Genomic DNA, 10,504 nt, shown 5'->3' with positions numbered 1-10,504 from the left:
TCAACTTTTGAACCATAACCTATCAAAACAAATATGGTGTAAAACACCAATATATACCAACCTCTCACCGTATCCACAATTCACATTAACTTAGCTTGAAAAGCGTTGTTAACAACATTTGATATCCTTGCAATGCCGTTCAAGAATAGCAAATAAATTCATAATCAATATTGTGTTCATTTCTTGGTGAGAGTTGATATTCACATTAGTTTTGACTAGGTTTCTAATTATTTCGCTTTTGAGTTTGTATATAATTCCATCTCATTAGTTCCAAACTTATATGAGTCACATGTTTATTGTCATACACAATAATTCTCAATATCTTGTTTCCCTAAAATTTATTCTAAGATTGAACAATCAATTTATTCAATTTAGAATGCCACTATTTGATCACTACAATAACTACAAATAGTTCATCAAACATACCTCAATTGCTTTTAAAGCTCAGTTGGTTATAAACCATTGTCCATTCCTTGCGCACCAACATAGAAATCAGCAAAAATGTTGCTCCACTCATTGATTAATCTCCCGCAATTTTATTTCATTGGAAAATAAAAATTTGCTCAAGTGAGTGAATTTTCACCTGTCACAATCATTCACATATGAACATTTCAAACCAAAAAATAATTAAGGTATACGCACTCTCATAATTACTTGAAAATCAACTAATATAGTACTCCAAGTTTCTCTTAGTTGTCAAACAAAGATACAAAGTTATAGAATTATAACATCATATACTTATAATTTTCTATTAAGCATATTATCAAACATATGGGGTGCATTAGTTTGATTGCTATCAATGGTATTATTTTTCATTACCAAAACAAGAGTATGAAGTATAAAATCAAAACATGATTTTTAATATAGTTTCTTACATTTCTAATCTTAAGTATCACGTCTACTATTTTGGACAAACATACACAACGATTTGAAATCACCACATCTCTCAAAATAAAAACCCAAATTGAAAACTTGAAAATGGGTTTTAAGATAAGTTCTTAATCTACAAGTTTCGTGTAATACACGGATTCAAATTTTCTACACAAAGATTAGGAAAATCGGATTTAATAAGGATTAATTTTCTGCCTGTCAGAATTTTTCAGATACGTTATGTAGTATTCTAAAATACTTTAAAAATACTCCAGACTCCAAAGATTCTGAAATTTGACATGGATGATTCTCATGATGTCTAATACATCCGGTTAAGATTTCAAGACCCAATTCAATTTCGTGTAGGAGATAAAAATAAGACTCTACGACATGTTAAAAACATTCGTTTAACATCAACAATATTCGTCTATGTCAACTGTTCACAAAGAAAAAATATTTAACCATGTTATTCCTAGTCCATCAATATTAGACATAAAATTAACTTTAGGTATCAGGTTACCTAAAATCTCAAGCATCATGTTCAATCGTTAAAGAAAAAATATTCAGGTTATAATTCTATCAAACAAAATAAAACAATGATACTTATTGCGTTTGAGCAATTGTTTTCTTTTGGTATCCATGGAAGAATAAATCGTCTTAAAATTGTTGGAACAATTGCCGAATTATGCCGGCACAACAAATAAAATCAAACATGAAACAAACAACGTTATGGCTGAGTCGCTATCTTTAAGACATTTCGCGGCTCTGCCCAAGATTTTGCAAGCAGTTCTTCAATGGCGCGTCGTCCCCAGGATAAAACAGCCGAGATCAATCTCTTACACAATCAGTCTTGCACGGTGAGAGGATGCGAAACTTCTACACTTCATTCTTTCTCAGAAACTCATTTAGAAAAATAAGAGATGTTCACACACTTATTTTTCTTTCTCTAAAAATCATTTCTTCTGTAAACTCAAGTCATAAAAAAGAAAAACTCTCTCACTAAAAAAAGATTCCAGCAACTCTCCAAGTTCTTTTTAACAACAAAACATAAAAGAAAAATCTCTCTCTTATTATTTTTCCAACCAAAATTCTGATTTATAGTCAAGAGTTTCAAAACAATTAAATGTTCATGAAAATGTTATTATGGTTGAGTTAACACCATTAAAAACCACAAAATGAAACTCTCAAAGATATAATGGTGCAGTTAACACCATTAAACCAAAAAAATATGAAATGGTCAAATTAATTATAACAAAAATTAATTTCTTTCAATAAAGGTTATAAAAAACATATTGATTGGGAATAAATTTATATTTTGAAAATATATTCCCAACATAACGTGCATTCTGAGACTGACATCCTAGAAAATGGACCATCCACGGTGATGGAGGATCCAGTGCGCCTGACCACATCACAGCTTGGCGAACAATGAGCGTAGAAATGGCGAGTATATGCGGAATGTTTATCTTTTTCCCAAACCAGCATTGTTGTGTCAAAATGTCAGTAGGTTTTCCATTAATAATATAGAAACTTCCGAAGTTACGCGAGTCTCCTATATTTCAGAAGCTCTACGTGAGAGGAAAGAGTGCTCAACAAGGACTCCCTTTCTTTAATTCGCTATAAAAAGACGTTTCATTACGTTATGTTTTTCAATCACCGTTTGTCTCCTTTACATGCGTCTCTCTTTTACTCGTTTGAGTTAGGGTTTGGAGTTTGAGATAGTTAGATCACCATGAATACGCATAAAAAGCTGGAGGAAGTATGGCCGCAGATGGAAGATGAGATCAGAAAGCTGAAAAATATTCTTGAAGGTGTCCCTGGTGAAACGCAAGTCGACTCAGATACTTACATGAGGCTGTACACAACAGTTTACAATCTGTGCACTAGGGATGGCAATGGGGCGGGGACCTTGAATCCCATCCCTACCCCATTCGAAAAACCAAAACCTATCCCCTACCCGTTTTCCATAAAAATAGGGCGGGGACGGATATGGGGAATCCGCGTAGGGGATGAGTTTCCCATGGATTACCATAATATTACAAAAAATATTTAAAATTTTGTAAATAATAATATTTTAAAAATAATTATAATGATTCAAACAATGATACTAACCTAAGCAGTGCATTTTGAAATTTTAAGTTTATAATAACCAACTAAAACTGAAAAATAAATGAAACAATTGATCCACAATTAAGTACTATGATCTCTTTTACTTCTTAGTTACTCATTATTAACCATCTTCCTCTACGTTAATCATCTCATCATGTTTTTTTTCGTTATCTTCCAATAAAGTTCCCCGATCAGATATAATAGGTTATGGTATGGGGTGGGTATGGGATGGGGACCTTGAATCTCATCCCCACCCCATCCCCGCATCACTACTTTCGGGGATTTCCCGTACCCGGCCTGTTCCCCGTTTATATGGGTAAAACCCTAACCCATAAGGACGGATCCCCGTGGGGATGGGTTTGGGTGGGGAAAATTGCCATCCGTACTGTGCACTATACAAGGTCGTCATGATAAAGCAATTCACGATAGATACATAGACTTACTATGCTTACTTACGTTCAAGAGTTCTACCAGCTATACAGGAGAAGCATGACGTATTCATGTTAGGGGAGCTCATGAAGAGGTGGGAAAATCATCAAGTTATGGTAAGGTGGCTTTCTCGGTTTTTTTGTTACCTAGATCGCTATTATGTTGTGCAACATTCACTTGCTAGCTTAAAACAATGTGGACTTGCATGCTTTCGTGATATTGTCTATGAGTCGGTGAAAGTTCAAGTTAAAGATGTGATTATCTCTCTGATTAATCAAGAACGTGAGGGAGAGGAAATCGATAGAACTCTGGTCAAGCATGTCTTAGAGTTTTTTGTTAATATGGATGTGAGTATAAAGGGTGGTTTAGGTTATTATGTCAATGATTTCGAAAAGGCGTTTTTAACTGATACAGCCGATTATTATACCCGAAAAGCTTCTTCTTGGATCCAAGAAGATTCGTGTCCTGACTATATGATAAAGGCTGAAGAATGTTTGAAAAGGGAGAAAGACAGCGTTAATAACTTTTTGCATTCCAGTACTGAGGAAAAGTTGCTTGAAAAGGTTCAAGAGCACTTGTTGCTTAACAATGCTCAGCAACTTCTTGAGAAGGAACACTCTGGATGTCATGTATTGCTTAGAGATGACAAAACCACTGATCTCGATAGGATGTATCGACTCTTTGTTAATATCAAGAATGGGTTGAATCCCATTACCGCTGCATTTAAACTACATGTTACTTCCGAGGGTATCCATAGTCATACAGGCAGACGATGCAATGGCAACTGGCAAGAAGGAAGACAAAGCCGCTGCGGGTTTCCAAGAGCAGGCTTTCGTCAGAAGACTAATCGAGTTCCATGATAAATACTATGGCTATGTGACGAACTGCTTCAAAAAGGATAATCTTTTTTACAAAGCACTTAAGGAGGCATTTGAGGAGTTTTGCAACAAGAGTGTCGGTGGCAGCTCAGTTGCAGAACTATTCTCTACTTTTTACGACGGTATCCTTAGGAAAGGTGGGAGCAGTGAGTGTTGGTTAAACTTCAACATAGAAGTCACTAACAAGCTGGTTAGGACAAGATTAGGAAATTGATGTAATCCTAAGGGAATTAGAAGTCATCTAGTTCTAAGAAAAGGAAAGACATGTAATAAGGTAATAGGACTAGGAAAAGGAATTCATAGTTCTATATATATATGATCACCAAAGTTGTGGTTGATCATATGAGCAAGATTAGAGCTTGTGTTTAGTTTTGAGATATTTTCTAAACATCAATAAACAGAGTTGTCTTTATTTAAGCTAAGTTTCATCTTGCAGTTGCCATTAATTAGTATCAGAGCTTGTTTCTGAGCCATGGAAAACGAAACCACCATTGTGGGTGCAAAACAGTTCACGCCACCATCAATACAAGTTCCAAACCTCAACGCCACAAACTACACAGTATGGGCCATGAGAATGAAGGTACTGATGAAAATCTACAAAGTTTGGGAAACAATTGATCCTGGTACATTGGACCCAGACAAAAACAATGTTGCCATTAGATTACTCTTTCAAGCAATACCAGAATGTCTTGTTCTACAAGTTGGTGAACAAGAAACTTCAAAGAAAATTTGGGATGCAATAAAGGCACGTAATCTCGGAGCTGATCGAGTTAAAGAAGCCCGTCTGCAAACCTTAATGTCTGAATTTGAAAGAGTGAAGATGAAAGACACTGATACTATTGATAGCTTTGCAGGAAAGCTATCAGAGATAGCCTCAAGAGCTGCATCACTTGGACAAACTATTGAAGAGAACAAGCTTGTCAAAAAGTTTCTCAACAGTCTACCAAGATCCAAGTATATTCATATCATAGCTTCTCTCGAATAAGTCTTAGATTTAAAGAAGACTAGCTATGAAGATATAATTGGAAGATTGAAAGCATATGAAGAGAGAATCCTTGATGAAGAAAACAATGAAGAAACTCAAGGAAAACTCTTGTACACATACTCTTACCAACAAAACTCTGCGACAAGAGGAAGAGGTCGTAGAAGAGGTGGTAGAGGAAACAGAGGCCGAGAAAGGGGAGGAAGGTTTAACTCACAAGATAGAACAACAAGTCAGAATGATCAAAACCAAGAGAAAGAAAAGAAGGATAGATCAAACTTTATTTGTTACAGATGTGATAAACCAAGACACTTCTCCTCTGTATGCCCTGAAAGAATACAAAAGATGGAAGAAGCAAACAAGAATGAAACAAGGGAAGCAGATACAACTCTTTTCATGCACGAAGTTGTATTCTTAAATGAAGGGAAACTAATACCAAAGAACTACGAATCAAAGGATGGAGAAGAAGGAATCTGGTTAATGGAGCCAGCAATCACATGACTGGTAAGAGGCACTACTTTTCTGAACTCAATGAGAAAATCAAAGGACAAGTGAAGTTTGGGGATGAATTTTCTGTAGAAATTGAAGGGAAATGATCAATTCTATTTCAGAGCAAGACCGGAGAACAGAAGCTTGTCACAAACATCTACTTCATCCCAAACTTACAAAGAAACATTCTTAGTTTAGGACAAGCTACAGAAGTTGGATGTGATGTTAGAATGCGACAAAATTATCTAACAGTTCATTACCCAAGTGGAAGACTTTTAGTTAGAGTCTCACGCTCACAGAATAGACTCTACAAGATAAGTCTCATGATTGGAAGGCCATTATGTCTGAATATGAGACTGGAAGATCAGACATGGAAGTGGCACGCAAGGTTAGGACACATAAGCTTTAGAACTTTAAAGGCAATGTCTCAGAACAAGATGGTTCGAGGGCTACCACAGATAAACGATGAATCAAGGATCTGTGAATCATGTTTAGTTGGGAAACAAACGCGTCAAGGTTTTCCAAAAGCAACAACATTCAGAGCCTCAAAGCCATTAGAGCTTCTTCATGCTGATTTATGTGGTCCTATTACACCACAAACCCTTGCAAATAACAAATACATATTTGTTATTATAGATGACTTCTCAAGATATATGTGGTCTATTCTTATGAAAGAAAAGAGTGAAGCATTTAACAGATTCAAAGCTTTCAGAAATCTGATAGAAAAAGAGTTAAAAGAGGAGGTCAAAATGCTTAGAACTGATAGAGGAGGAGAGTTCACTTCTGTAGAGTCAAATGGAATCAAAAGGCAACTCACAACACCATATACACCACAATAAAACGGAGTGGTGGAGAGGAGAAACAGGACTCTAATGGAGATGACAAGAAGTTCATTAAAGGATATGCAGGTACCTAATTATCTATGGGGAGAAGCTGTACGACACTCCACATACCTAATAAACAGGATACCTACGAAAGCTCTGAAAGACATGACTCCATATGAAAGTTTGCAAAAAATAAAACCAAACATAGATCATTTAAGAGTGTTTGGTTGCAAAGCATACGCAAAAGTTGATTCTGCAACTCTTAAGAAACTGGATGATCGATCTCAGACTCTTGTGAATCTAGGAATTGAGCCTGGATCCAAAGCTTACAGATTATTCAATCCAACAACGAAAAGAGTGATAGTGAGTCGAGATGTGGTATTCGATGAAAAAAAAAACTGGAACTGGAAAGAAACTAATGATGGACCAAGTAGGGATCCAGGAATGTTTCACATGAGATGGGGTGAAGTAATTGATGAAGGCGAAGGACCCATAATCATCAATACCAATGGAAACAATGATGTTAATCAAGAAGAAGAAGAGAATAATGAAAACACTGAGAATAATGAAGAATTAGAAGAAGAAGAAGAAGAAGAAGAAGAGATCGATGAAATAACTCAAACCATTCCATTGCGAAAATCAACAAGACAGATACAAAAGCCACAGTATCTGGAGGATTATGTTCTTCAAGCTGCAGAAGAATGTGAGATAATGCTACTTTTTGTTAATGATGAACCAAGGAATTTTCAGGAAGCAAAGGTCTCGACTAAATGGACACACGCATGTAGAGAAGAAATTATTTCAATCAACAGAAACAAGACTTGGTTTCTAGTTGATAAGCCAGGTGGGGTAAAAGTGATTGGTCTTAAGTGGATCTTCAAAATAAAACGGAATGCTGATGGTACTGTCAACAAATATAAGGCAAGACTTGTAGCTAAGGGATACGTTCAAGAATCAGGCATAGACTTTGATGAAGTTTTCGCACCAGTTGCTAGACTAGATACAATTCGTCTCTTAATAGCAGAAGCAGCATCAAACTCATGGGAAATTCACCACTTAGACGTTAAGACAACATTCTTACATGGTGAATTGCGAGAAGATGTGTATGTTGAACAACCAGAAGGTTTTGAAGTAAAAGGACAAGAGCATAAGGTTTATAAGTTATCAAAAGCTCTATATGGTCTAAGACAAGCTCCTCGAGCCTGGAATACAAAGTTAGATCAAATCTTAAGAGAAATCAGATTTGTTAAGTGCTCTAAAGAAACATCAGTATACAGAAGAGAAGAAAAGGGAACTCTTCTTGTGATTGCAATCTATGTAGATGATCTATTTTTGACTGGAAACTCCCTTAAGGTGATCAATGAGTTCAAGAGAGAAATGTCATCAAAGTTTGAGATGTCAGACCTCGGAAAACTCACTTATTACCTTGGCATAGAAGTCCATCAAGGAGTAGATGGGATTCAGATTAAACAAGAAGCTTATGCAAGGATAATTCTGAAAGAAACATGACTTGAAACTTGTAATCCAACTAAGATACCAATGGAGTTTGGACTTAAAGTTTCAAAGGCACAAGAAGAAGCTGAGATTGATCCAACGAGTTATAGAAGAAATGTTGGATGCCCTAGATACTTTTTACACACAAGACCAGACTTGGATTTCTATGTGGGAGTAGCAAGCCGTTATATGCAGAGTCCACGCAAGTATCATGGTGATGTAATAAAGCAGATATTGAGATATCTAAGAGGAACAATCAGTTGTGGATTGAAGTATGGTAGAGGAGGATCAAAAGGAATTGTTGGGTATAGTGACAACAATCATAATATTGACCAAGATGATGGAAAAAGTATAACTGGTCATATATTTTATCTAGGAGAAGCACCTATTACATGGTGTTCACAGAAGCAAGACACTGTAGCCCTCTCATCTTGTGAAGCTGAGTTTATGGCTGCAACAGAAGCAACTAAACAATCAATATGGCTTCGAGAACTGTTGGGTGAAATCAAAGAAAGAGAACCTGAAAAAGTTCTCATCAAGATTGATAATAAGTCTGCAATTGCACTCACTAAAAATCCAGTGTTTCATGGGAAGACGAAACACATTCACAAAAGGTATCATTTTATACGAGAATGTATCGAGAAGGAGATCATCAACGTTGAACACATACCAGGAACTGAGCAGAAAGCAGATATATTCACAAAGGCATTAGCTCGGATCAAGTTTGAAAAAATGAGATAATTGATTGGAGTACAATATATGTCACGGGTAAGGTTGAAGCTTAACGGGGAGAATGTTGGTTAAACTTCAATATAATAGTCACTAACAAGCTGGTTAGGACAAGATTAGGAAATTGATGTAATCCTAAGGGAATTAGAAGTCATCTAGTTCTAAGAAAAGGAAAGACATGTAATAAGGTAATAGGACTAGGAAAAGGAATTCATAGTTCTATATATATATGATCACCAAAGTTGTGGTTGATCATATGAGCAAGATTAGAGCTTGTGTTTAGTTTTGAGATATTTTCTAAACATCAATAAAGAGAGTTCTCTTTATTTAAGCTAAGTTTCATCTTGCAGTTGCCATTAGTGAGAAACTGAGTGATGATGCCATTGAGGAAACCCTTGACAGGATTGTAACCCTGCTTGCTTATATATATGATAAAGATCTTTTTGCTGAGTTCTGTAGGAAAAAGCTTGCTCGTCGTCTTCTGTTCGATAAGAATGGTGCTGATGATGCTCATGAGCGGAGTTTTTTGTCAAAATTGAAGCATCAATGTGGTGGACAGTTTACCTCGAAAATGGAGGGCATGGTCACTGATTTGACACTAGCAAGGGATTTGCAATTAGGCTACGATGAGTATGTAAATAATAATGATCTTGCTCATCCTGGCACCACCTTTAATGTCACTGACCTTACTACAGGATACTGGCCAAATTACAAAACTTTGGATCTCAACTTGCCTGTGGAGCTTTCAAGGATTTCTATCAGACAAAAACCAATAACAGGAAACTTACATACTTGTTCTCACTGGGTTCTTGTAGGAGAGTTCCAAAAAAAACCTATAGATCTTATTGTGTCTACTCATCAAGCTTGTCTTCTGATGCTATTCAACAACTCAGATAAATTAAGTTATTCAGGAATCAGGGCACAACTAAACTTGACGGATGACAACGTTATCAGATTGCTCCATTCACTTTCGTGTGCAAAGTACAAGATCCTAACCAAAGAACCAAATACAAAGACAATCTCTAAGAAGGACAGTTTCTCATGAAATGTCTAGTTTACTGACAAAATGAGGAGGATCAAGGTTACTTTACCCCCTGTGGACGAAAAGAAGAAGGTGATTGAAGATGTCGACAAGGATAGACGTTTTGCAATTGATGCTTCAATTGTGCGGATAATGAAGGCTCGTAAAGTTGTGCAATACAATGAGTTGGTGACTGTTTGTGTTGAACAGCTAAGTCGAATGTTTAAGCCCGATTTTAAGGTTATCAAGAAGCGTATTGAAGATTTGATTGCGCGAGAATTTCTTGAGAGAGACAAGGATAATACCAACACCTTTAAATATCTGGCTTGAATCTTAAAGTTAAGGTGTGCACTTTACCACTAGTGACTGTAAGTTACTCTAGTTTTTTTATTTTTCATGTTTTTTGTAGGTGTAGATAATCCACAGGGCTAGGTGGCAAGATCCTAATCTATGATACGCCAAAGAAAAAAGAGCGGCGAAGCACAGGATAGAACCGAATGACGCAAAGAGCGAGGTATCACGTGGGTCGGACGTGATGGCCCAACAGTTGTCGGATGTGACATGACCTTTATCTCCTGACAGGTCGGGCGAACGATCATAAAACACTCGGTCAGATGAAGGAAGATGGTCAAACAAAGGAACAAGAAGAAAGAAGGGCGACATCGTGTTAACCAGACGA

General features: G+C 36.5%; 1 pseudogene; it reads left to right on the top strand.

Moving 5' to 3' along the window:
• The first annotated feature begins 602 nt into the window (after positions 1-602).
• On the top strand, positions 603-10,155 carry LOC113293113 (annotated as a pseudogene).
• Positions 10,156-10,504: the final 349 nt, after the last annotated feature.

The sequence above is a fragment of the Papaver somniferum genome, chromosome 7 (assembly GCF_003573695.1).
Source record: "Papaver somniferum cultivar HN1 chromosome 7, ASM357369v1, whole genome shotgun sequence".
In the NCBI taxonomy this organism is placed as follows: domain Eukaryota; kingdom Viridiplantae; phylum Streptophyta; class Magnoliopsida; order Ranunculales; family Papaveraceae; genus Papaver; species Papaver somniferum.
The sequence above is the reverse complement of the archived record's forward strand: the minus strand, read 5'-3'. Positions and strand labels throughout refer to the sequence as shown.